The sequence below is a fragment of the Camelus bactrianus genome, chromosome 23, assembly GCF_048773025.1.
Source record: "Camelus bactrianus isolate YW-2024 breed Bactrian camel chromosome 23, ASM4877302v1, whole genome shotgun sequence".
Taxonomy (NCBI): Eukaryota; Metazoa; Chordata; class Mammalia; order Artiodactyla; family Camelidae; genus Camelus; species Camelus bactrianus.
The window spans coordinates 37,347,104-37,372,017 of record NC_133561.1 but is presented as its reverse complement, the minus strand read 5'-3'; positions in this window follow the sequence as shown (position 1 = coordinate 37,372,017).

The following is a 24,914-nucleotide window of genomic DNA, read 5'->3' as shown; positions in this document are numbered from 1 at the left end:
GTTGCAAACTGCAATCCATATATGTATATGGGGAGGTATTAGCTCCAACTCTGTTTAACAGTGAAAACTGCAGGTGCTTCAAACCGACACTAGGAAAGAGACTGAGAAACTAGAGTAAAAGATTCCCCTGCAACCCGTTCACTTTGAGCTAGATGAAAGAAGGTCCATCCACATGCTCAGTTCTGAGATATAAGTGTGTGTGATAGCCATCATTCACCTAGCTTGTTGGAACACAAAGTTTCATTTCAGTTGCAAACTCCACTCCATGCATATATATGGGGACGTACTAGATCCAACTCAGTTTTACAGTGAAAATTGCAGCAACATCAAACCGGCACTAGGAAACAGACTAAGAAACCAGAGTAAAAGTTTCTCCTGCAACCCGTTCCCTTGGTGCTAGATGAACGAACGTCTCTCCACATGCTCAGTTCTGAGAGATAATTGTGTGTGAAAGCCGTCCTTCAACTAGCATGTTGGGAACACAAAGTTTCTTTTCAGTTGCAAACTCCACTCCATACATATATATGGGGAGGTACTAGCTGCAACTCGGTTTTACAGTGAAAACTGCAGGAACTTCAAACCGGTACTAGGAAACAGACTGAGAAACCAGAGTAAAAGTTTCTCCTGCAACCCGTTCCCTTGGTGCTAGATGAACGTACGTCTCTCCACTTGCTAAGTTCTGAGAGATATGTGTGTGTGAATGCCGTCCTTCACCTAGCTTGTTGGGAACACAAAGATTCTTTTCAGTTGCAAACTCCACTCCATACATATATATGGGGAGGTACTAGCTCCAACTCGGTTTTACAGTGAAAACTGCAGGTACTTCAAAACGGCACTAGGAAACAGACTGAGAATCCAGAGTAAAACTTTCTCCTGCAACAAGTTCCCTTGGTGCTAGATGAACGAACGTCTCTTCACATGCTCAGTTCTGAGAGATATGTGTGTGTGAAAGCCGTCCTTAACCTAGCTTGTTGGGAACACAAGGTTTCTTTTCAGTTGCAAACACCTCTCCATACATATATATGGGGAGGTACTAGCTCCAACTCGGTTTTACAGTGAAAACTGCAGGAACTTCAAACCGGCACTAGGAAACAGACTGAGAATCCAGAGTAAAAGTTTCTCCTGCAACCAGTTCCCTTGGTGCTACATGAGCGAACGTCTCTCCACATGCTCATTTCTGAGAGATAAGTGTGTGTGAAAGTCGTCCTTAAGCTAGCTTGTTGGGAACACAAGGTTTCTTTTCAGTTGCAAACTCCTCTCCATACATATATATGGGGAGGTACTAGCTCCAACTCTGTTTTACAGTGAAAACTGCAGGAAATTCAAACCGGCACTAGGAAACAGACTGAGAAACCAGAGTAAAAGTTTCCCCTGCAACCTGTTCCCTTGGTGCTAGATGAACGAACGTATGTCCACATGCTCAGTTCTGAGAGATAAGTGGGTGTGAAAGCCATCCTTCACCTAGCTTGTTGGGAACACAAAGTTTCTTTTCAGTTGCAAACACCACTACATACATATATATGGGGAGGTACAAGCTCCAACTCGGTTTTACAGTGAAACCTGCAGGAACTTCAAACCGGCACTAGGAAACACACTGAGAAACCAGAGTAAAAGTTTCTCCTGCAACCAGTTCCCTTGGTGCTAGATGAACGAACGTCTCTCCACATGCTCAGTTCTGAGAGATAACTATTTGTGAAAGCCGTCATTCAGATAGCTTGTTGGGAACACAAAGTTTCTTTTCAGTTGCAAACTCCACTCCATACATATATATGGGGAGGTACTATCTCCAAATCTGTTTTACAGTGAAACCTGCAGGAACTTCAAACCGGTACTAGGAAACAGACTGAGAAACCAGAGTAAAAGTTTCCTCTGCAACCCGTTCCCTTGGTGCTAGATGAACGAACGTCTCTCCACATGCTTAGTTCTGAGAGATCAGTGTGTGTGAAAGCCATCCTTAACCTAGCTTGTTGGGAACACCAAGTTTCTTTTCAGTTGCAAACTCCACTCCATACATATATATGGGGAGGTACTCTCTCCAAATCTGTTTTACAGTGAAAACTGCAGGAACTTCAAACCGGCACCAGGAAACAAACTGAGAAACCAGAGTAAAAGTTTCCTCTGCAACCCGTTCCCTTGGTGCTAGATGAACGAACGTCTCTCCACATGCTTAGTTCTGAGAGATAAGTGTGTGTGAAAGCCATCCTTAACCTAGCTTGTTGGGAACACAAAGTTTCTTTTCAGTTGCAAACTCCACTCCATACATATATATGGGGAGGTACTAGCTCCAACTCGGTTTTACAGAGAAAACTGCATTTACTTCAAACCGGCACTAGGAAACAGACTGAGAAATCAGAGTAAAAGTTTCCCCTTCAACCCGTTCCCTTGGTGCTAGATGAACGAACGTCTCTCCACATCCTCAGTTCTGAGAGATAAGGGTGTGTGAAAGCCGTCCTTCACCTAGCTTGTTGGGAACACAAAGTTTCTTTTCAGTTGCATACTCCACTCCATACATATATATGGGGAGGTACTAGCTCAAACTCGGTTTTACAGTGAAAACTGCAGGAAATTCAAACCGGCACTAGGAAAAAGACTGAGAAACCAGAGTAAAGGTTACTCCTGCAACCCGTTCCCTTGGTGCTAGATGAACGAACGTCTCTCCACATGCTCAGTTCTGAAAGATAAGTGTGTGTGAAAGCCGTCCTTCACCTAGCTTGTTGGGAACACAAAGTTTTTTTCAGTTGCAAATTCCACTCCATACATATATATGGGGAGGTACTAGCTCCAACTCTGTTTTACAGTGAGAACTGCAGGAACTTCAAACCGGAAATAGGAAACAGACTGAGAAACCAGAGTAAAACTTTCTCCTGCAACCCGTTCCCTTGGTGCTAGATGAACGAACGTCTCTCCAATTGCTCAGTTCTGGGAGATATGTGTGTTTGGAAGCCGTTTTTCACGTATCTTTTTGGGAACACAAAGTTTCTTTTCAGTTGCAAACTCCACTCCATACATATATATGGGGACGTACTAGCTCCAACTAGGTCTTACAGTGAAAACTGCAGGAATTTCAAACCGGCACTAGGAAACAGACTGAGAAACCAGAGTAAAAGTTTCTCCTGCAACCCATTCCCTTGGTGCTAGATGAACGAACGTCTCTCCACATGCTCAGTTCTGAGAGATAAGTGTGTGTGAAAGCCGTCCTTCACCTAGCTTGTTGGGAACACATAGTTTCTTTTCAGTTGCAAACTCCACTCCATACATATATATGGGGAGGTACTAGCTCCAACTCGGTTTTATAGTGAAAACTGCAGGTACTTCAAAACGGCACTAGGAAACAGACTGAGAAACCAGAGTAAAAGTTTCTCCTGCAACCCATTCCTTTGGTGCTAGATGAACGAACGTCTCTCCACTTGCTCAGTTCTGAGAGATAAGTGTTTGTGAAAGCCGTCCTTCAGATAGCTTGTTGGGAACACAAAGTTTCTTATCAGTTGCAAAATCCTCTCCATACATATATATGGGGAGGTACTATTTCCAACTCGGTTTTACAGTGATAACTGCAGGAATTTCAAACCGGCACTAGGAAACAGACTGAGAAACCAGAGTAAAAGTTTCTCCTGCAACCCGTTCCCTTGGTGCTAGATGAACGAACGTCTATCCACATGCTCAGTTCTGAGAGATATGTGTGTGTGAAAGCCGTCCTTCACCTAGCTTGTTGGGAACACAAAGTTTCTTTTCAGTTGCAAACTCCACTCCATACATATATATGGGGAGGTACTAGCTCCAACTCGGTTTTACAGAGAAAACTGCAGGAACTTCAAACCGGCACTAGGAAAAAGACTGAGAAACCCGAGAAAAAGTTACTCCTGCAACCCGTTCCCTTGGTGCTAGATGAACGAACGTCTCTCCACATGCTCAGTTCTGAGACATAAGTGTGTGTGAAAGCCGTCCTTCACCTAGCTTGTTGGGAACACAAAGTTTTTTTCAGTTGCAAACTCCATTCCATACATATATATGGGGAGGAACTAGCTCCAACACTGTTTTATAGTGAAAACTGCAGGAACTTCAAAGCGGCACTAGGAAACAGACAGAGAAACCAGAGTAAAAGTTTCTCCTGCAACCCGTTCCCTTGGTGCTAGATGAACGAAAGTCTCTCCACATGCTCATTTCTGAGAGATAAGTGTGTGTGAAAGCCGTCCTTCACCTAGCTTGTTGGGAACACAAAGTTTCTTTTCAGTTGCAAACTCCACTCCATACATATATATGGGGAGGTACTAGCTCCAACTCGGTTTTACAGTGAAAACTGCAGGAACTTCAAACAAGCACTTTGAAACAGAATGACAAACCAGAGTAAAAGTTTCTCCTGCAATCCGTTCCCTTGGTGCTAGATGAACGAACGTCTCTCCACATGCTCAGTTCTGAGAGATAAGTGTGTGTGAAAGCCGTCCTTCACCTAGCTTGTTGGGAACACAAAGTTTCTTTTCAGTTGCAAACTCCACTCCATACATATATATGGGGAGGTACTAGCTCCAACTCTGTTATACAGTGAAAATTGCAGGAACTTCAAACAGGCACTAGGAAAAAGACTGAGAAACCAGAGTAAAAGTTTCCCCTGCATCCCGTTCCCTTGGTGCTAGATGAAAGAACGTCTCTCCACATGCTAGGTTCTGAGAGATATATGTGAGTGGTAGCCGTCCTTTACCTAGCTTGTTGGGAACACAAAGTTTCTTTTCAGTTGCAAACTCCACTCCATACATATATATGTGGAGGTACTAGCTCCAACTCGGTTTTATAGTGAAAACTGCAGGTACTTCAAAACGGCACTAGGAAACAGACTGAGAAACCTGAGTAAAAGTTTCTCCTGGAACCTGTTCCCTTGGTGCTAGATGAACGAACGTCTCTCCACATGCTCAGTTCTGAGAGATTACTGTTTGTGAAAGCCGTCCTTCAGATAGCTTGTTGGGAACACAAAGTTTCTTATCAGTTGCAAAATCCACTCCATACATATATATGGGGAGGTACTAGCTCCAACTCGGTTTTACAGAGAAAACTGCAGGTACTTCAAACCGGCACTAGGAAACAGACTGAGAAATCAGAGTAAAAGTTTCCCCTTCAACCCGTTCCCTTGGTGCTAGATGAACGAACGTCTCTCCACATGCTAGGTTCTGAGAGATATATGTGAGTGGTAGCCATCCTTTACCTAGCTTGTTGGGAACACAAAGTTTCTTTTCAGTTGCAAACTCCACTCCATATATATATATGGGGAGGTACTAGCTCCAACTCTGTTTTACAGTGAGAACTGCAGGAACTTCAAACCGGCAATAGGAAACAGACTGAGAAACCAGAGTAAAACTTTCTCCTGCAACCCGATCCCTTGGTGCTAGATGAACGAACGTCTCTCCAATTGCTCAGTTCTGGGAGATATGTGTGTTTGGAAGCCGTCTTTCACGTATCTTGTTGGGAACACAAAGTTTCTTTTCAGTTGCAAACTCCACTCCATACATATATATGGGGAGGTACTAGCTCCAACTAGGTCTTACAGTGAAAACTGCAGGAATTTCAAACCGGCACTAGGAAACAGACTGAGAAACCAGAGTAAAAGTTTCTCCTGCAACCCATTCCCTTGGTGCTAGATGAACGAACGTCTCTCCACATGCTCAGTTCTGAGAGATAAGTGTGTGTGAAAGCCGTCCTTCACCTAGCTTGTTGGGAACACATAGTTTCTTTTCAGTTGCAAACTCCACTCCATACATATATATGGGGAGGTACTAGCTCCAACTCGGTTTTATAGTGAAAACTGCAGGTACTTCAAAACGGCACTAGGAAACAGACTGAGAAACCAGAGTAAAAGTTTCTCCTGCAACCCATTCCCTTGGTGCTAGATGAACGAACGTCTCTCCACTTGCTCAGTTCTGAGAGATAAGTGTTTGTGAAAGCCGTCCTTCAGATAGCTTGTTGGGAACACAAAGTTTCTTATCATTTGCAAAATCCTCTCCATACATATATATGGGGAGGTACTATTTCCAACTCGGTTTTACAGTGATAACTGCAGGAATTTCAAACCGGCACTAGGAAACAGACTGAGAAACCAGAGTAAAAGTTTCTCCTGCAACCCGTTCCCTTGGTGCTAGATGAACGAACGTCTATCCACATGCTCAGTTCTGAGAGATATGTGTGTGTGAAAGCCGTCCTTCACCTAGCTTGTTGGGAACTCAAAGTTTCTTTTCAGTTGCAAACTCCACTCCATACATATATATGGGGAGGTACTAGCTCCAACTCGGTTTTACAGTGAAACCTGCAGGAACTTCAAACCGGCACTAGGAAACACACTGAGAAACCAGAGTAAAAGTTTCTCCTGCAACCAGTTCCCTTGGTGCTAGATGAACGAACGTCTCTCCACATGCTCAGTTCTGAGAGATAACTATTTGTGAAAGCCGTCCTTCAGATAGCTTGTTGGGAACACAAAGTTTCTTTTCAGTTGCAAACTCCACTCCATACATATATATGGGGAGGTACTATCTCCAAATCTGTTTTACAGTGAAACCTGCAGGAACTTCAAACCGGTACTAGGAAACAGACTGAGAAACCAGAGTAAAAGTTTCCTCTGCAACCTGTTCCCTTGGTGCTAGATGAACGAAAGTCTCTCCACATGCTTAGTTCTGAGAGATCAGTGTGTGTGAAAGCCATCCTTAACATAGCTTGTTGGGAACACCAAGTTTCTTTTCAGTTGCATACTCCACTCCATACATATATATGGGGAGGTACTAGCTCAAACTCGGTTTTACAGTGAAAACTGCAGGAAATTCAAACCGGCACTAGGAAAAAGACTGAGAAACCAGAGTAAAGGTTACTCCTGCAACCCGTTCCCTTGGTGCTAGATGAACGAACGTCTCTCCACATGCTCAGTTCGGAAAGATAAGTGTGTGTGAAAGCCGTCCTTCACCTAGCTTGTTGGGAACACAAAGTTTTTTTCAGTTGCAAACTCCACTCCATACATATATATGGGGAGGTACTAGCTCCAACTCTGTTTTACAGTGAGAACTGCAGGAACTTCAAACCGGCAATAGGAAACAGACTGAGAAACCAGAGTAAAACTTTCTCCTGCAACCCGTTCCCTTGGTGCTAGATGAACGAACGTCTCTCCAATTGCTCAGTTCTGGGAGATATGTGTGTTTGGAAGCCGTTTTTCACGTATCTTGTTGGGAACACAAAGTTTCTTTTCAGTTGCAAACTCCACTCCATACATATATATGGGGACGTACTAGCTCCAACTAGGTCTTACAGTGAAAATTGTAGGAATTTCAAACCAGCACTAGGAAACAGACTGAGAGACCAGAGTAAAAGTTTCTCCTGCAATCCGTTCCCTTGGTGCTAGATGAACGAAAGTCTCTCCACATGCTCAGTTCTGAGAGATAAGTGTGTGTGAAAGCCGTCCTTCACCTAGCTTTTTGGGAACACAAAGTTTCTTTTCAGTTGCAAACTCCACTCCATACATATATATGGGGAGGTACTAGCTCCAACTCTGTTATACAGTGAAAATTGCAGGAACTTCAAACAGGCACTAGGAAAAAGACTGAGAAACCAGAGTAAAAGTTTCCCCTGCATCCCGTTCCCTTGGTGCTAGATGAAAGAACGTCTTTCCACATGCTAGGTTCTGAGAGATATATGTGAGTGGTAGCCGTCCTTTACCTAGCTTGTTGGGAACACAAAGTTTCTTTTCAGTTGCAAACTCCACTCCATACATATATATGTAGAGGTACTAGCTCCAACTCGGTTTTATAGTGAAAACTGCAGGTACTTCAAAAAGGCACTAGGAAACAGACTGAGAAACCAGAGTAAAAGTTTCTCCTGAAACCCGTTCCCTTGGTGCTAGATGAACGAACGTCTCTCCACATGCTCAGTTCTGAGAGATAACTGTTTGTGAAAGCCGTCCTTCAGATAGCTTGTTGGGAACACAAAGTTTCTTATCAGTTGCAAAGTCCACTCCATACATATATATGGGGAGGTACTAGCTCCAACTCGGTTTTACAGAGAAAAATGCAGGTACTTCAAACCGGCACTAGGAAACAGACTAAGAAATCAGAGTAAAAGTTTCCCCTTCAACCCGTTCCCTTGGTGCTAGATGAACGAAAGTCTCTCCACATGCTAGGTTCTGAGAGATATATGTGAGTGGTAGCCGTCCTTTACCTAGCTTGTTGGGAACACAAAGTTTCTTTTCAGTTGCTAACTCCACTCCATACATATATATGGGGAGGTACTAGCTCCAACTCTGTTTTACAGTGAGAACTGCAGGAACTTCAAACCGGCAATAGGAAACAGACTTAGAAACCAGAGTAAAACTTTCTCCTACAACCCGTTCCCTTGGTGCTAGATGAACGAACGTCTCTCCAATTGCTCAGTTCTGGGAGATATGTGTGTTTGGAAGCCGTTTTTCACGTATCTTGTTGGGAACACAAAGTTTTTTTCAGTTGCAAACTCCACTCCATACATATATATGGGGAGGTACTAGCTCCAACTAGGTCTTACAGTGAAATCTGCAGGAATTTCAAACCAGCACTAGGAAACAGACTGAGAAACCAGAGTAAAAGTTTCTCCTGCAATCCGTTCCCTTGGTGCTAGATGAACGAACGTCTCTCCACATGCTATGTTCTGAGAGATATATGTGAGTGGTAGCCGTCCTTTACCTAGCTTGTTGGGAACTCAAAGTTTCTTTTCAGTTGCAAACTCCACTCCATACATATATATGGGGAGGTACTAGCTCCAACTCGGTTTTACAGTGAAACCTGCAGGAACTTCAAACCGGCACTAGGAAACACACTGAGAAACCAGAGTAAAAGTTTCCTCTGCAACCCGTTCCCTTGGTGCTAGATGAACGAACGTCTCTCCACATGCTTAGTTCTGAGAGATAAGTGTGTGTGAAAGCCATCCTTAACCTAGCTTGTTGGGAACACAAAGTTTCTTTTCAGTTGCATACTCCACTCCATACATATATATGGGGAGGTACTAGCTCAAAATCGGTTTTACAGTGAAAACTGCAGGAAATTCAAACCGGCACTAGGAAAAAGACTGAGAAACCAGAGTAAAGGTTACTCCTGCAACCCGTTCCCTTGGTGCTAGATGAACGAACGTCTCTCCACATGCTCAGTTCGGAAAGATAAGTGTGTGTGAAAGCCGTCCTTCACCTAGCTTGTTGGGAACACAAAGTTTTTTTCAGTTGCAAACTCCACTCCATACATATATATGGGGAGGTACTAGCTCCAACTCTGTTTTACAGTGAGAACTGCAGGAACTTCAAACCGGCAATAGGAAACAGACTGAGAAACCAGAGTAAAACTTTCTCCTGCAACCCGTTCCCTTGGTGCTAGATGAACGAACGTCTCTCCAATTGCTCAGTTCTGGGAGATATGTGTGTTTGGAAGCCGTTTTTCACGTATCTTGTTGGGAACACAAAGTTTCTTTTCAGTTGCAAACTCCACTCCATACATATATATGGGGACGTACTAGCTCCAACTAGGTCTTACAGTGAAAATTGTAGGAATTTCAAACCAGCACTAGGAAACAGACTGAGAGACCAGAGTAAAAGTTTCTCCTGCAATCCGTTCCCTTGGTGCTAGATGAACGAAAGTCTCTCCACATGCTCAGTTCTGAGAGATAAGTGTGTGTGAAAGCCGTCCTTCACCTAGCTTTTTGGGAACACAAAGTTTCTTTTCAGTTGCAAACTCCACTCCATACATATATATGGGGAGGTACTAGCTCCAACTCTGTTATACAGTGAAAATTGCAGGAACTTCAAACAGGCACTAGGAAAAAGACTGAGAAACCAGAGTAAAAGTTTCCCCTGCATCCCGTTCCCTTGGTGCTAGATGAAAGAACGTCTCTCCACATGCTAGGTTCTGAGAGATATATGTGAGTGGTAGCCGTCCTTTACCTAGCTTGTTGGGAACACAAAGTTTCTTTTCAGTTGCAAACTCCACTCCATACATATATATGTAGAGGTACTAGCTCCAACTCGGTTTTATAGTGAAAACTGCAGGTACTTCAAAAAGGCACTAGGAAACAGACTGAGAAACCAGAGTAAAAGTTTCTCCTGGAACCCGTTCCCTTGGTGCTAGATGAACGAACGTCTCTCCACATGCTCAGTTCTGAGAGATAACTGTTTGTGAAAGCCGTCCTTCAGATAGCTTGTTGGGAACACAAAGTTTCTTATCAGTTGCAAAGTCCACTCCATACATATATATGGGGAGGTACTAGCTCCAACTCGGTTTTACAGAGAAAAATGCAGGTACTTCAAACCGGCACTAGGAAACAGAATAAGAAATCAGAGTAAAAGTTTCCCCTTCAACCCGTTCCCTTGGTGCTAGATGAACGAAAGTCTCTCCACATGCTAGGTTCTGAGAGATATATGTGAGTGGTAGCCGTCCTTTACCTAGCTTGTTGGGAACACAAAGTTTCTTTTCAGTTGCTAACTCCACTCCATACATATATATGGGGAGGTACTAGCTCCAACTCTGTTTTACAGTGAGAACTGCAGGAACTTCAAACCGGCAATAGGAAACAGACTTAGAAACCAGAGTAAAACTTTCTCCTACAACCCGTTCCCTTGGTGCTAGATGAACGAACGTCTCTCCAATTGCTCAGTTCTGGGAGATATGTGTGTTTGGAAGCCGTTTTTCACGTATCTTGTTGGGAACACAAAGTTTTTTTCAGTTGCAAACTCCACTCCATACATATATATGGGGAGGTACTAGCTCCAACTAGGTCTTACAGTGAAATCTGCAGGAATTTCAAACCAGCACTAGGAAACAGACTGAGAAACCAGAGTAAAAGTTTCTCCTGCAATCCGTTCCCTTGGTGCTAGATGAACGAACGTCTCTCCACATGCTATGTTCTGAGAGATATATGTGAGTGGTAGCCGTCCTTTACCTAGCTTGTTGGGAACACAAAGTTTCTTTTCAGTTGCAAACTCCACTCCATACATATATATGGGGAGGTACTAGCTCCAACTCGGTTTTATAGTGAAAACTGCAGGTACTTCAAAACGGCACTAGGAAACAGACTGAGAAACCAGAGTAAAAGTTTCTCCTGCAACCCGTTCCCTTGGTGCTAGATGAACGAACGTCTCTCCACATGCTCAGTTCTGAGAGAAAACTGTTTGTGAAAGCCGTCCTTCAGATAGCTTGTTGGGAACACAAAGTTTCTTATCAGTTGCAAAATCCACTCCATACATATATATGGGGAGGTACTAGCTCCAACTCTGTTTTACAGTGAAAACTGCAGGAACTTCAAACCGGCACTAGGAAACAGACTGAGAAACCAGAGTAAAAGTTTCTCCTGCAACCCGTTCCCTTGGTGCTAGATGAACGAACGTCTTTCCACATGCTCAGTTCTGAGAGATAAGTGTGTGTGAAAGCCGTCCTTCACCTAGCTTGTTGGGAACACAAAGTTTCCTTTCAGTTGCAAACTCCACTCCATACATATATATGGGGAGGTACTAGCTCCAACTCGGTTTTACAGTGAAAACTGCAGGAACTTCAAACCGGCACTAGGAAACAGACTGAGAAACCAGAGTAAAAGTTTCTCCTGCAAACCATTCCCTTGGTGCTAGATGAACGAACGTCTCTCCACATGCTCAGTTCTGAGAGATAAGTGTGTGTGAAAGCCGTCCTTCACCTAGCTTGTTGGGAACACATAGTTTCTTTTCAGTTGCAAACTCCACTCCATACATATATATGGGGAGGTACTAGCTCCAACTCGGTTTTATAGTGAAAACTGCAGGTACTTCAAAACGGCACTAGGAAACAGACTGAGAAACCAGAGTAAAAGTTTCTCCTGCAACCCATTCCCTTGGTGCTAGATGAACGAACGTCTCTCCACTTGCTCAGTTCTGAGAGATAACTGTTTGTGAAAGCCGTCCTTCAGATAGCTTGTTGGGAACACAAAGTTTCTTATCAGTTGCAAAATCCTCTCCATACATATATATGGGGAGGTACTAGTTCCAACTCGGTTTTACAGTGATAACTGCAGGAACTTCAAACCGGCACTAGGAAACAGACTGAGAAACCAGAGTAAAAGTTACTCCTACAACCCGTTCCCTTGGTGCTAGATGAACGAACGTCTATCCACATGCTCAGTTCTGGGAGATATGTGTGTTTGGAAGCCGTTTTTCACGTATCTTGTTGGGAACACAAAGTTTTTTTCAGTTGCAAACTCCACTCCATACATATATATGGGGAGGTACTAGCTCCAACTAGGTCTTACAGTGAAATCTGCAGGAATTTCAAACCAGCACTAGGAAACAGACTGAGAAACCAGAGTAAAAGTTTCTCCTGCAATCCGTTCCCTTGGTGCTAGATGTACGAACGTCTCTCCACATGCTCAGTTCTGAGAGATAAGTGTGTGTGAAAGCCGTCCTTCAGATAGCTTCTTGGGAACACAAAGTTTTTTTCAGTTGCAAACTCCATTCCTTACATATATATTGGGAGGTACAAGCTCCAACTCTGTTTTACAGTGAAAACTGCAGGAACTTCAAACCGGCACTAGGAAACACACTGAGAAACCAGAGTAAAAGTTCCTCCTGCAACCCGTTCCCTTGGTGCTAGATGAACGAACGACTCTCCACTTGCTCAGTTCTAAGAGATATGTGTGTGTGGAAGCCGTCCTTCACCTAGCTTGTTGGGAACACAAAGTTTCTTATCAGTTGCAAACTCCACTCCATACATATATATGGGGAGGTACTTGCTCAAACTCGGTTTTACAGTGAAAATTGCAGGAACCTCAAACCGGCACTAGGAAACAGACTGAGAAACCAGAGTAAAAGTTTATCCTGCAACCCGTTCCCTTGGTGCTAGATGAAAGAACGTCTCTCCACATGCTAGGTTCTGAGAGATATGTGTGTGTGGTAGCCGAGCTTTACCTAGCTTGTTGGGAACACAAAGTTTCTTTTCAGTTGCATACTCCACTCCATACATGTATATGGGGAGGTACTAGCTCCAACTCGGTTTTACAGTGAAAACTGCAGGTACTTCAAACAGGCACTAGGAAACAGACTGAGAAACCAGAGTAAAAGTTTCTCCTGCAACCCGTTCCCTTGGTGCTAGATGAACGAACATCTCTCCACATGCTCAGTTCTGAGAGATAACTGTTTGTGAAAGCCGTCCTTCAGATAGCTTGTTGGGAACACAAAGATTCTTTTCAGTTGCAAACCCCACTCCATACATATATATGGGGAGGTACTAGCTCCAACTCGGTTTTACAGTGAAAACTGCAGGTACTTCAAACAGGCACTAGGAAACAGACTGAGAAACCAGAGTAAAAGTTTCCCCTATAACCCGTTCCTTGGTGCTAGATGAACGAACGTCTCTCCACATGCTTATTTCTGAGAGGTAAGTGTGTGTGAAAGCCATTCTTAACCTAGCTTTTTGGGAACACAAAGTTTCTTTTCACTTGCAAACTCCACTCCATACATATATATGGGGTGGTACAAGCTCCAACTCGGATTTAAAGTGAAACCTGCAGGAACTTCAAACCGGCACTAGGAAACAGACTGAGAAACCAGAGTAAAAGTTTCTCCTGCAACCCGTTCCCTTGGAGCTAGATGAACGAACGTCTCTCCACATGCTCAGTTCTGAGAGATAAGTGTGTGTGAAAGCCGTCCTTCACCTAGCTTGTTGGGAACACAAAGTTTCTTTTCAGTTGCAAACTCCACTCCATACCTATATATGGGGAGGTACAAGCTCCAACTCGGTTTTGCAGTGAAAACTGCAGGAACTTCAAACCGGCACTAGGAAACAGACTGAGAAACCAGAGTAAAAGTTTCTCCTGCAACCCGTTCCCTTGGTGCTAGATGAACGAACGTTTCTCCACATGCTCAGTTCTGAGAGATAAGTGTGTGTGAAAGCCGTCCTTCACCTAGCTTGTTGGGAACACAAAGTTTCTTTTCAGTTGCAAACTCCACTCCATACATATATATGGGGAGGTACTAGCTACAACTCGGTTTTACAGTGAAAATTGCAGGAACATCAAACCGGCACTAGGAAACAGACTGAGAAACCAGAGTAAAAGTTTCCCCTGCAACCCGTTCCCTTGGTGCTAGATGAACGAACGTCTCTCCACATGCTTATTTCTGAGAGGTAAGTGTGTGTGAAAGCCATTCTTAACCTAGCTTGTTGGGAACACAAAGTTTCTTTTCACTTGCAAACTCCACTCCATACATATATATGGGGTGGTACTAGCTCCAACTCGGATTTAAAGTGAAACCTGCAGGAAATTCAAACCGGCACTAGGAAACAGACTGAGAAACCAGAGTAAAAGTTTCTCCTGCAACCCTTTCCCATGATGCTACATGAACGAACGTCTTTCCACATGCTCAGTTCTGAGAGATAAGTGTGTGTGGCAGCCGTCCTTTCCCTAACTTGTTGGGAAAACAAAGTTTCTTTTCAGTTGCAAACTCCACTCCATACATATATATGGGGAGGTACTAGCTCCAATCGGTTTTACAGTGAAAACTGCAGGTAATTCAAAACGGCACTAGGAAACAAACTGAGAAACCAGAGTAAAAGTTTTTCCTGCAACCCGTTCCCTTTGTGCTAGATGAACGAACGTCTCTCCACATGCTCAGTTCTGAGAGATAAGTGTGTGTGAAAGCCGTCCTTCACCTAGCGTGTTTGGAACACAAAGTTCCTTTTCAGTTGCAACCTCCACACCATACATATATATGGGGAGGTACTAGCTCCAACTCGGTTTTACAGTAAAAACTGCAGGTACTTCAAAACGGCACTAGGAAACAGATTGAGAAACCAGAGTAAAAGTTTCTCCTGCAACCCTTTCCCTTGATGCTAGATGAACGAACTTATCTCCACATGCTTAGTTCTGAGAGATAAGTGTGTGTGAAAGCCGTACTTCACCTAGCTTGTTGGGAACACAAAGTTTCTTTTCAGTTGCAAACTCCTCTCCATACATATATATGGGGAGGTACTAGCTCCAACTCGGTTTTATAGTGAAAACTGCAGGAACTTCAAACCGGCACTAGGAAACAGACTGAGAATCCAGAGTAAAAGTTTCCCCTGCAACCCGTTCTCTTGGTGCTAGATGAAAGAACGTCTCTCCACATGCTCATTTCTGAGAGATAAGTGTGTGTGAAAGCCATCCTTAACCTAGCTTGTTGGGTACACAAAGTTTCTTTTCAGTTGCAAACTCCACTCCATACATATATATGGGGAGGTACTAGCTCCAACTCGGTTTTACAGAGAAAACTGCAGGAACTTCAAACCGGCACTAGGAAAAAGACTGAGAAACCAGAGAAAAAGTTACTCCTGCAAACCGTTCCCTTGGTGCTAGATGTACGAAAGTCTCTCCACATGCTCAGTTCTGAGAGATACCTGTGTGTGAAAGCCGTCCTTCACCTAGCTTGTTGGGAACACAAAGTTTCTTTTCAGTTGCAAACTCCACTCCATACATATATATGGGGAGGTACTAGCTCCAACTCGGTTTTACAGTGAAAACTGCAGATACTTCAAAACGGCACTGGGAAACAGACTGAGAAACCAGAGTAAATGAATATCCTGCAAACCTTTCCCTTGGTGCTAGATGAACGAACGTCTCTCCACATGCTCAGTTCTGAGAGATATCTGTGTGTGAAAGCCGTCCTTCAGAAAGCTTGTTGGAAACAAAAAGTTTCTTTTCAGTTGCAAACTCCACTCCATATATATATATGGGGAAGTACTACCTTCAACTCTGTTTTACAGTGAAAACTGCAGGAACTTCAAACCGGCACTAGAAAACAGACTGAGAATCCAGAGTAAAAGTTTCCCCTGCAACCCGTTCCCTTGGTGCTAGATTAACGAACGTCTCTCACATGCTTAATTCTGAGAGATAATTATGTGTGAAAGCCATCCTTAACCTAGTTTGTTGGGAACGCAAAGATTCTTTTAACTTGAAAATTCCACTCCATACATATATATGGGGTGGTACTAGCTCCAACTCGGTTTTACAGTGAAAACTGCAGGAACTTCAAACCGGCACTAGGAAACAGACTGAGAATCCAGAGTTAAAGTTTCTCCTGCAACCCATTCCCTTGGTGCTAGATGAACCAACGTCTCTCCACTTGCTCAGTTCTGAGAGATAACTGTTTGTGAAAGCCGTCCTTCAGATAGCTTGTTGGGAACACAAAGTTTCTTATCAGTTGCAAAATCCACTCCATACATATATATGGGGAGGTACTAGTTCCAACTCGGTTTTACAGTGATAACTGCAGGAACTTCAAACCGGCACTAGGAAACAGACTGAGAAACCAGAGTAAAAGTTTCTCCTGCAACCCTTTCCCTTGGTGCTAGATGAACGAACGTCTATCCACATGCTCAGTCTGAGAGATAAGTGTGTGTGAAAGCCGTCCTTCACCTAGCTTGTTGGGAACACAAAGTTTCTTTTCAGTTGCAAACTCCACTCCATACATATATATCGGGAGGTACTAGCTCCAACTCGGTTTTACAGAGAAAACTGCAGGAACTTGAAACCGGCACTGGAAAAAGACTGAGAAACCAGAGGAAAAGTTACTCCTGCAAACCGTTCCCTTGGTGCTAGATGTACGAACGTCTCTCCACATGCACAGTTCTGAGAGATACCTGTGTGTGAAAGCCGTCCTTCACCTATCTTGTTGGGAACACAAAGTTTCTTTTCAGTTGCAAACTCCACTCCATACATATATATGGGGAGGTACTAGCTCCAACTCGGTTTTACAGTGAAAACTGCAGATAGTTCAAAACGGCACTGGGAAACAGACTTAGAAACCAGAGTAAAAGTTTATCCTGCAAACCGTTCCCTTGGTGCTAGATGAACGAACGTCTCTCCACATGCTCAGTTCTGAGAGATACCTGTGTGTGAAAGCCATCCTTCAGAAAGCTTGTTGGAAACAAAAAGTTTCTTTTCAGTTGCAAACTCCACTCCATATATATATATGGGGAGGTACTACCTCCAAATCGGTTTTACAGTGAAAACTGCAGGAACTTCAAACCGGCACTAGAAAACAGACTGAGAATCCAGAGGAAAAGTTTCCCCTGCAACCCGTTCCCTTGGTGCTAGATGAACGAACGTCTCTCACATGCTTAATTCTGAGAGATAATTATGTGTGAAAGCCATCCTTAACCTAGTTTGTTGGGAACGCAAAGTTTCTTTTAACTTGAAAATTCCACTCCATACATATATATGGGGAGGTACTAGCTCAAACTCGGTTTTACAGTGAAAACTGCAGGAACTTCAAACCGGCACTAGGAAACAGATTGAGAAACCAGAGTTAAAGTTTCTCCTGCAACTCGTTCCCTTGGTGCTAGATGAACGAACGTCTCTCCGCATACTCAGTTCTGAGAGATAATTGTGTCTAAAAGCCGTCCTTCACCTAGCTTGTTGGGAACACAAAGTTTCTTTTCAGTTGCAAACTCCACTCCATACATATATATGGGGAGGTACTAGCTCCAACACGGTTTTACAGTGAAAACTGCAGGAACTTCAAACCGGCACTTGGAAAAATACTGAGAAACCAGAGAAAAAGTTACTCCTGCAAACCGTTCCCTTGGTGCTAGATGTACGAACGTCTCTCCACATGCTCAGTTCTGAGAGATACCTGTGTGTGAAAGCCGTCCTTCACCTACCTTGTTGGGAACACAAAGTTTCTTTTCAGTTGCAAACTCCACTCCATACATATATATGGGGAGGTACTAGCTCCAACTCGGTTTTACAGTGAAAACTGCAGATACTTCAAAACGGCACTGGGAAACAGACTTAGAAACCAGAGTAAAATTTTATCCTGCAAACCGTTCCCTTGGTGCTAGAGGAACGAACGTCTCTCCACATGCTCAGTTCTGAGAGATACCTGTGTGTGAAAGCCGTCCTTCAGAAAGCTTGTTGGAAACAAAAAGTTTCTTTTCAGTTGCAAAATCCACTCCATATATATATATGGGGAGGTACTACCTCCAACTCGGTTTTACAGTGAAAACTGCAGGAACTTCAAACCGGCACTAGAAAACAGACTGAGAATCCAGAGTAAAATTTTCCCCTGCAACCCGTTCCCTTGGTGCTAGATGAACGAACGTCTCTCACATGCTTAATTCTGAGGGATAATTATGTGTGAAAGCCATCCTTAACCTAGTTTGTTGGGAACGCAAAGTTTCTTTTAACTTGAAAACTCCACTCCATACATATATATGGGGAGGTACTAGCTCCAACTCGGTTTTACAGTGAAAACTGCAGGAACTTCAAACCGGCACTAGGAAACAGACAGAGAAACCAGAGTAAAAGTTTCTCCTGCAACCCGTTCCCTTGGTGATAGATGAACGAAAGTCTCTCCACATGCTCATTTCTGAGAGATAAGTGTGTGTGAAAGCCGTCCTTCACCTAGCTTGTTGGGAACACAAAGTTTCTTTTCAGTTGCAAACTCCACTCCTTACATATATATTGGGAGGTACTAGCTCTAACTCGGTTTTACAGTGAAAACTGCAGATACTTCAAACCGGCACTAGGAAACAGACTGAGAAACCAGAGTAAAATTTTCTCCTGCAACCCGTTCCCTTGCTGCTAGATGAACGAACGTCTCTCCACATGCTCAGTTCTGAGAGATAAGTGTGTGTGAAAGCCGTCCTTCACCTAGCTTGTTGGGAACACAAAGTTTCTTTTCAGTTGCAAACTCCACTCCTTACATATATATTGGTAGGTACTAGCTCTAACTCGGTTTTACAGTGAAAACTGCAGATACTTCAAAACGGCACTAGGAAACAGACTGAGAAACCAGAGTAAATGTTTATCCTGCAAACCGTTCCCTTGGTGCTAGATGAACGAACGTCTCTCCACATGCTCTGTTCTGAGAGATACCTGTGTGTGAAAGCCGTCCTTCAGAAAGCTTGTTGGAAACACAAAGATTCTTTTCAGTTGCAAACTCCACTCCATATATATATATGGGGAGGTACAATCTCCAACTCGGTTTTACTGTGAAAACTGCAGGAATTTCAAACCGGCAATAGGAAACAGACTGAGAAACCAGAGTAAAAGTTTCTCCTCAAACCCGTTCCCTTTGTGCTAGATGAAAGAAAGTCTCTCCACATGCTAGGTTCTGAGAGATATGTGTGTGTGTTAGCCGTACTTTACATAGCTTGTTGCGAACACAAAGTTTCTTTTCAGTTGCAAACTCCACTCCATAAATATAAATGGGGAGGTACTAGCTCCAACTCGGTTTTACAGTGAAAACTGCAGGTAATTCAAAACGGCACTAGGAAACTGACTGAGAAACCAGAGTAAAAGTTTCTCCTGCAACCCTTTCCTTTGGTGCTAGATGAACGAACGTCTCTCCACATGCTCAGTTCTGAGAGATAACTGTTTGTGAAAGCCGTCCTTCACCTAGCTTGTTGGGAACACAAAGTTTCTTTTCAGTTGCAAACTCCACTCCATACATATATATGGGGAGGTATTAGCTCCAAATCTGTTTTACAGTGAAAACTGCAGGAACTTCAAACCGGCACTAGGAAACAGACTGAGAAACCAGAGTAAAAGTTTCCTCTGCAACCCGTTCCCTTGGTGCTAGATGAACGAACGTCTCTCCACATGCTTAGTTCTGAGAGATAAGTGTGTGTGAAAGCCATCCTTAACCTAGCTTGTTGGGAACACAAAGTTTCTTTTCAGTTGCAAACTCCACTCCATACATATATATGGGGGGGTACAACCTCCAACTCGGTTTTACAGTGAAAACTGCAGGAACTTCAAAACGGCACTAGGAAACAGACTGAGAAACCAGAGTAAAAGTTTCTCCTGCAACCCATTCCCTTGGTGCTAGATGAACCAACGTCTCTCCACTTGCTCAGTTCTGAGAGATAACTGTTTGTGAAAGCCGTCCTTCAGATAGCTTGTTGGGAACACAAAGTTTCTTATCAGTTGCAAACTCCACTCCATAAATATAAATGGGGAGGTACTAGCTCCAACTCGGTTTTACAGTGAAAACTGCAGGTAATTCAAAACGGCACTAGGAAACTGACTGAGAAACCAGAGTAAAAGTTTCTCCTACAACCCTTTCCTTTGGTGCTAGATGAACGAACGTCTCTCCACATGCTCAGTTCTGAGAGATAAGTGTGTGTGAAAGCCGTCCTTCACCTAGCTTGTTGGGAACACATAGTTTCTTTTCAGTTGCAAATTCCACTCCATACATATATATGGGGAGGTACTAGCTCCAACTCGGTTTTATAGTGAAAACTGCAGGTACTTCAAAACGGCACTAGGAAACAGACTGAGAAACCAGAGTAAAAGTTTCTCCTGCAACCCATTCCCTTGGTGCTAGATGAACGAACGTCTCTCCACTTGCTCAGTTCTGAGTGATAAATGTTTGTGAAAGCCGTCCTTCAGATAGCTTGTTGGGAACACAAAGTTTCTTATCAGTTGCAAAATCCTCTCCATACATATATATGGGGAGGTACTAGTTCCAACTCGGTTTTACAGTGATAACTGCAGGAATTTCAAACCGGCACTAGGAAACAGACTGAGAAACCAGAGTAAAAATTTCTCCTGCAACCCGTTCCATTGGTGCTAGATGAACGAACGTCTATCCACATGCTCACTTCTGAGAGATATGTGTGTGTGAAAGCCGTCCTTCACCTAGCTTGTTGGGAACACAAAGTTTCTTTTCAGTTGCAAACTCCACTCCATACATATATATGGGGAGGTACTAGCTCCAACTCGGTTTTACAGAGAAAACTGCAGGAACTTCAAACCGGCACTAGGAAAAAGACTGAGAAACCAGAGTAAAAGTTTCCCCTTCAACCCGTTCCCTTGGTGCTAGATGAACGAACGTCTCTCCACATGCTAGGTTCTGAGAGATATATGTGAGTGGTAGCCATCCTATACCTAGCTTGTTGGGAACACAAAGTTTCTTTTCAGTTGCAAACTCCACTCCATATATATATATGGGGAGGTACTAGCTCCAAATCTGTTTTACAGTGAGAACTGCAGGAACTTCAAACCGGCAATAGGAAACAGACTGAGAAACCAGAGTAAAACTTTCTCCTGCAACCCGTTCCCTTGGTGCTAGATGAACGAACGTCTCTCCAATTGCTCAGTTCTGGAAGATATGTGTGTTTGGAAGCCGTCTTTCACGTATCTTTTTGGGAACACAAAGTTTCTTTTCAGTTGCAAACTCCACTCCATACATATATATGGGGAGGTACTAGCTCCAACTAGGTCTTACAGTGAAAACTGCAGGAATTTCAAACCGGCACTAGGAAACAGACTGAGAAACCAGAGTAAAAGTTTCTCCTGCAACCCATTCCCTTGGTGCTAGGTGAACGAACGTCTCTCCACATGCTCATTTCTGAGAGATAAGTGTGTGTGAAAGCCGTCCTTCACCTAGCTTGTTGGGAACACATAGTTTCTTTTCAGTTGCAAACTCCACTCCATACATATATATGGGGAGGTACTAGCTCCAACTCGGTTTTATAGTGAAAACTGCAGGTACTTCAAAACGGCACTAGGAAACAGACTGAGAAACCAGAGTAAAAGTTTCTCCTGCAACCCATTCCTTGGTGCTAGATGAACGAACGTCTCTCCACTTGCTCAGTTCTGAGAGATAACTGTTTGTGAAAGCCGTCCTTCAGATAGCTTGTTGGGAACACAAAGTTTCTTATAAGTTGCAAAATCCTCTCCATACATATATATGGGGAGGTACTAGTTCCAACTCGGTTTTACAGTGATAACTGCAGGAATTTCAAACCGGCACTAGGAAAAAGACTGAGAAACCAGAGTAAAAGTTTCTCCTGCAACCCGTTCCCTTGGTGCTAGATGAACGAACGTCTATCCACATGCTCAGTTCTGAGAGATATGTGTGTGTGAAAGCCGTCCTTCACCTAGCATGTTAGGAACACAAAGTTTCTTTTCAGTTGCAAACTCCACTCCATACATATATATGGGGAGGTACTAGCTCCAACTCGGTTTTACAGAGAAAACTGCAGGAACTTCAAACCGGCACTAGGAAAAAGACTGAGAAACCCGAGAAAAAGTTACTCCTGCAACCCGTTCCCCTGGTGCTAGATGTATGAACGTCTCTCCACATGCTCAGTTCTGAGACATAAGTGTGTGTGAAAGCCGTCCTTCACCTAGCTTGTTGGGAACACAAAGTTTTTTTCAGTTGCAAACACCATTCCATACATATATATGGGGAGGAACTAGCTCCAACACTGTTTTACAGTGAAAACTGCAGGAACTTCAAACCGGCACTAGGAAACAGACAGAGAAACCAGAGTAAAAGTTTCTCCTGCAACCCGTTAACTTGGTGCTAGATGAACGAACGTCTCTCCACATGCTCATTTCTGAGAGATAAGTGTGTGTGAAAGCCGTCCTTCACCTAGCTTGTTGGGAACACAAAGTTTCTTTTCAGTTGCAAACTCCACACCATATATATATATGGGGAGGTACTAGCTCCAACACTGTTTTACAGTGAAAACTGCAGGAACTTCAAACCGGCACTAGGAAACAGACAGAGAAACCAGAGTAAAAGTTTCTCCTGCAACCCGTTCCCTTGGTGCTAGATGAACGAAAGTCTCTCCACATGCTCATTTCTGAGAGATAAGTGTGTGTGAAAGCCGTCCTTCACCTAGCTTGTTGGGAACACAAAGTTTCTTTTCAGTTGCAAACTCCACTCAATACATATATATGGGGAGGTACTAGCTCCAACTCGGTTTTACAGTGAAAACTGCAGGAACTTCAAACAAGCACTTTGAAACAGAATGACAAACCAGAGTAAAAGTTTCTCCTGCAATCCGTTCCCTTGGTGCTAGATGAACGAACGTCTCTCCACATGCTCAGTTCTGAGAGATAAGTGTGTGTGAAAGCCGTCCTTCACCTAGCTTGTTGGGAACACAAAGTTTCTTTTCAGTTGCAAACTCCACTCCATACATATATATGTGGAGGTACTAGCTCCAACTCGGTTTTATAGTGAAAACTGCAGTTACTTCAAAACGGCACTAGGAAACAGACTGAGAAACCAGAGTAAAAGTTTCTCCTGGAACCCGTTCCCTTGGTGCTAGATGAACGAACGTCTCTCCACATGCTCAGTTCTGAGAGATAACTGTTTGTGAAAGCCGTCCTTCAGATAGCTTGTTGGGAACACAAAGTTTCTTATCAGTTGCAAAATCCACTCCATACATATATATGGGGAGGTACTAGCTTCAACTCGGTTTTACACTGAAAACTGCAGGTACTTCAAACCGGCACTAGGAAACAGACTGAGAAATCAGAGTAAAAGTTTCCCCTTCAACCCGTTCCCTTGGTGCTAGATGAACGAACGTCTCTCCACATGCTAGGTTCTGAGAGATATATGTGAGTAGTAGCCGTCCTTTACCTAGCTTGTTGGGAACACAAAGTTTCTTTTCAGTTGCAAACTCCACTCCATACATATATATGGGGAGGTACTAGCTCCAACTCTGTTTTACAGTGAGAACTGCAGGAACTTCAAACCGGCAATAGGAAACAGACTGAGAAACCAGAGTAAAACTTTCTCATGCAACCCGTTCCCTTGGTGCTAGATGAACGAACGTCTCTCCAATTGCTCAGTTCTGGGAGATATGTGTGTTTGGAAGCCGTTTTTCACGTATCTTGTTGTGAACACAAAGTTTCTTTCCAGTTGCAAACTCCACTCCATACATATATATGGGGAGGAACTAGCTCCAACTAGGTCTTACAGTGAAAACTGCAGGAATTTCAAACCAGCACTAGGAAACAGACTGAGAAACCAGAGTAAAAGTTTCTCCAGCAATCCGTTCCCTTGGTGCTAGATGAACGAACGTCTCTCCACATGCTCATTTCTGAGAGATAAGTGTGTGTGAAAGCCGTCCTTCACCTAGCTTTTTGGAAACACAAAATTTCTTTTCAGTTGCAAACTCCATTCCATACATATATATGGGTAGTTACTAGCTCCAACTCTGTTTTACAGTGAAAACTGCAGGAACTTCAAACCGGCAGTAGGAAACAGACTGAGAAACCAGAGTAAAAGTTTCTCCTGCAACCCATTCCCTTGGTGCTAGATGAACGAACGTCTCTCCACATGCTCATCTGAGAGATAAGTGTGTGTGAAAGCCGTCCTTCACCTAGCTTGTTGGGAACACAAAGTTTCTTTTCAGTTGCAAACTCCACTCCATACATATATATGGGGAGGTACTAGCTCCAACTCGGTTTTATAGTGAAAACTTCAGGTACTTCAAAACGGCACTAGGAAACAGACTGAGAAACCAGAGTAAAAGTTTCTCCTGCAACCCATTCCCTTGGTGCTAGATGAAAGAAAGTCTCTCCACTTGCTCAGTTCTGAGAGATAACTGTTTGTGAAAGCCGTCCTTCAGATAGCTTGTTGGGAACACAAAGTTTCTTATCAGTTGCAAAATCCACTCCATACATATATATGGGGAGGTACTATTTCCAACTCGGTTTTACAGTGATAACTGCAGGAACTTCAAACCGGCACTAGGAAACAGACTGAGAAACCAGAGTAAAAGTTTCTCCTGCAAACCGTTCCCTTGGTGCTAGATGAACGAACGTCTATCCACATGCTCAGTTCTGAGAGATAAGTGTGTGTGAAAGCCGTCCTTCACCTAGCTTGTTGGGAACACAAAGTTTCTTTTCAGTTGCAAACTCCACTCCATACATATATATGGGGAGGTACTAGCTCCAACTCGGTTTTACAGAGAAAACTGCAGGAACTTCAAACCGGCACTAGGAAAAAGATTGAGAAACCAGAGAAAAAGTTACTCCTGCAACCCGTTCCCTTGGTGCTAGATGTACGAACGTCTCTCCACATGCTCAGTTCTGAGAGATAAGTGTGTGTGAAAGCCGTCCTTCACCTAGCTTGTTGGGAACACAAAGTTTTTTTCAGTTGCAAACTCCATTCCATACATATATATGGGGAG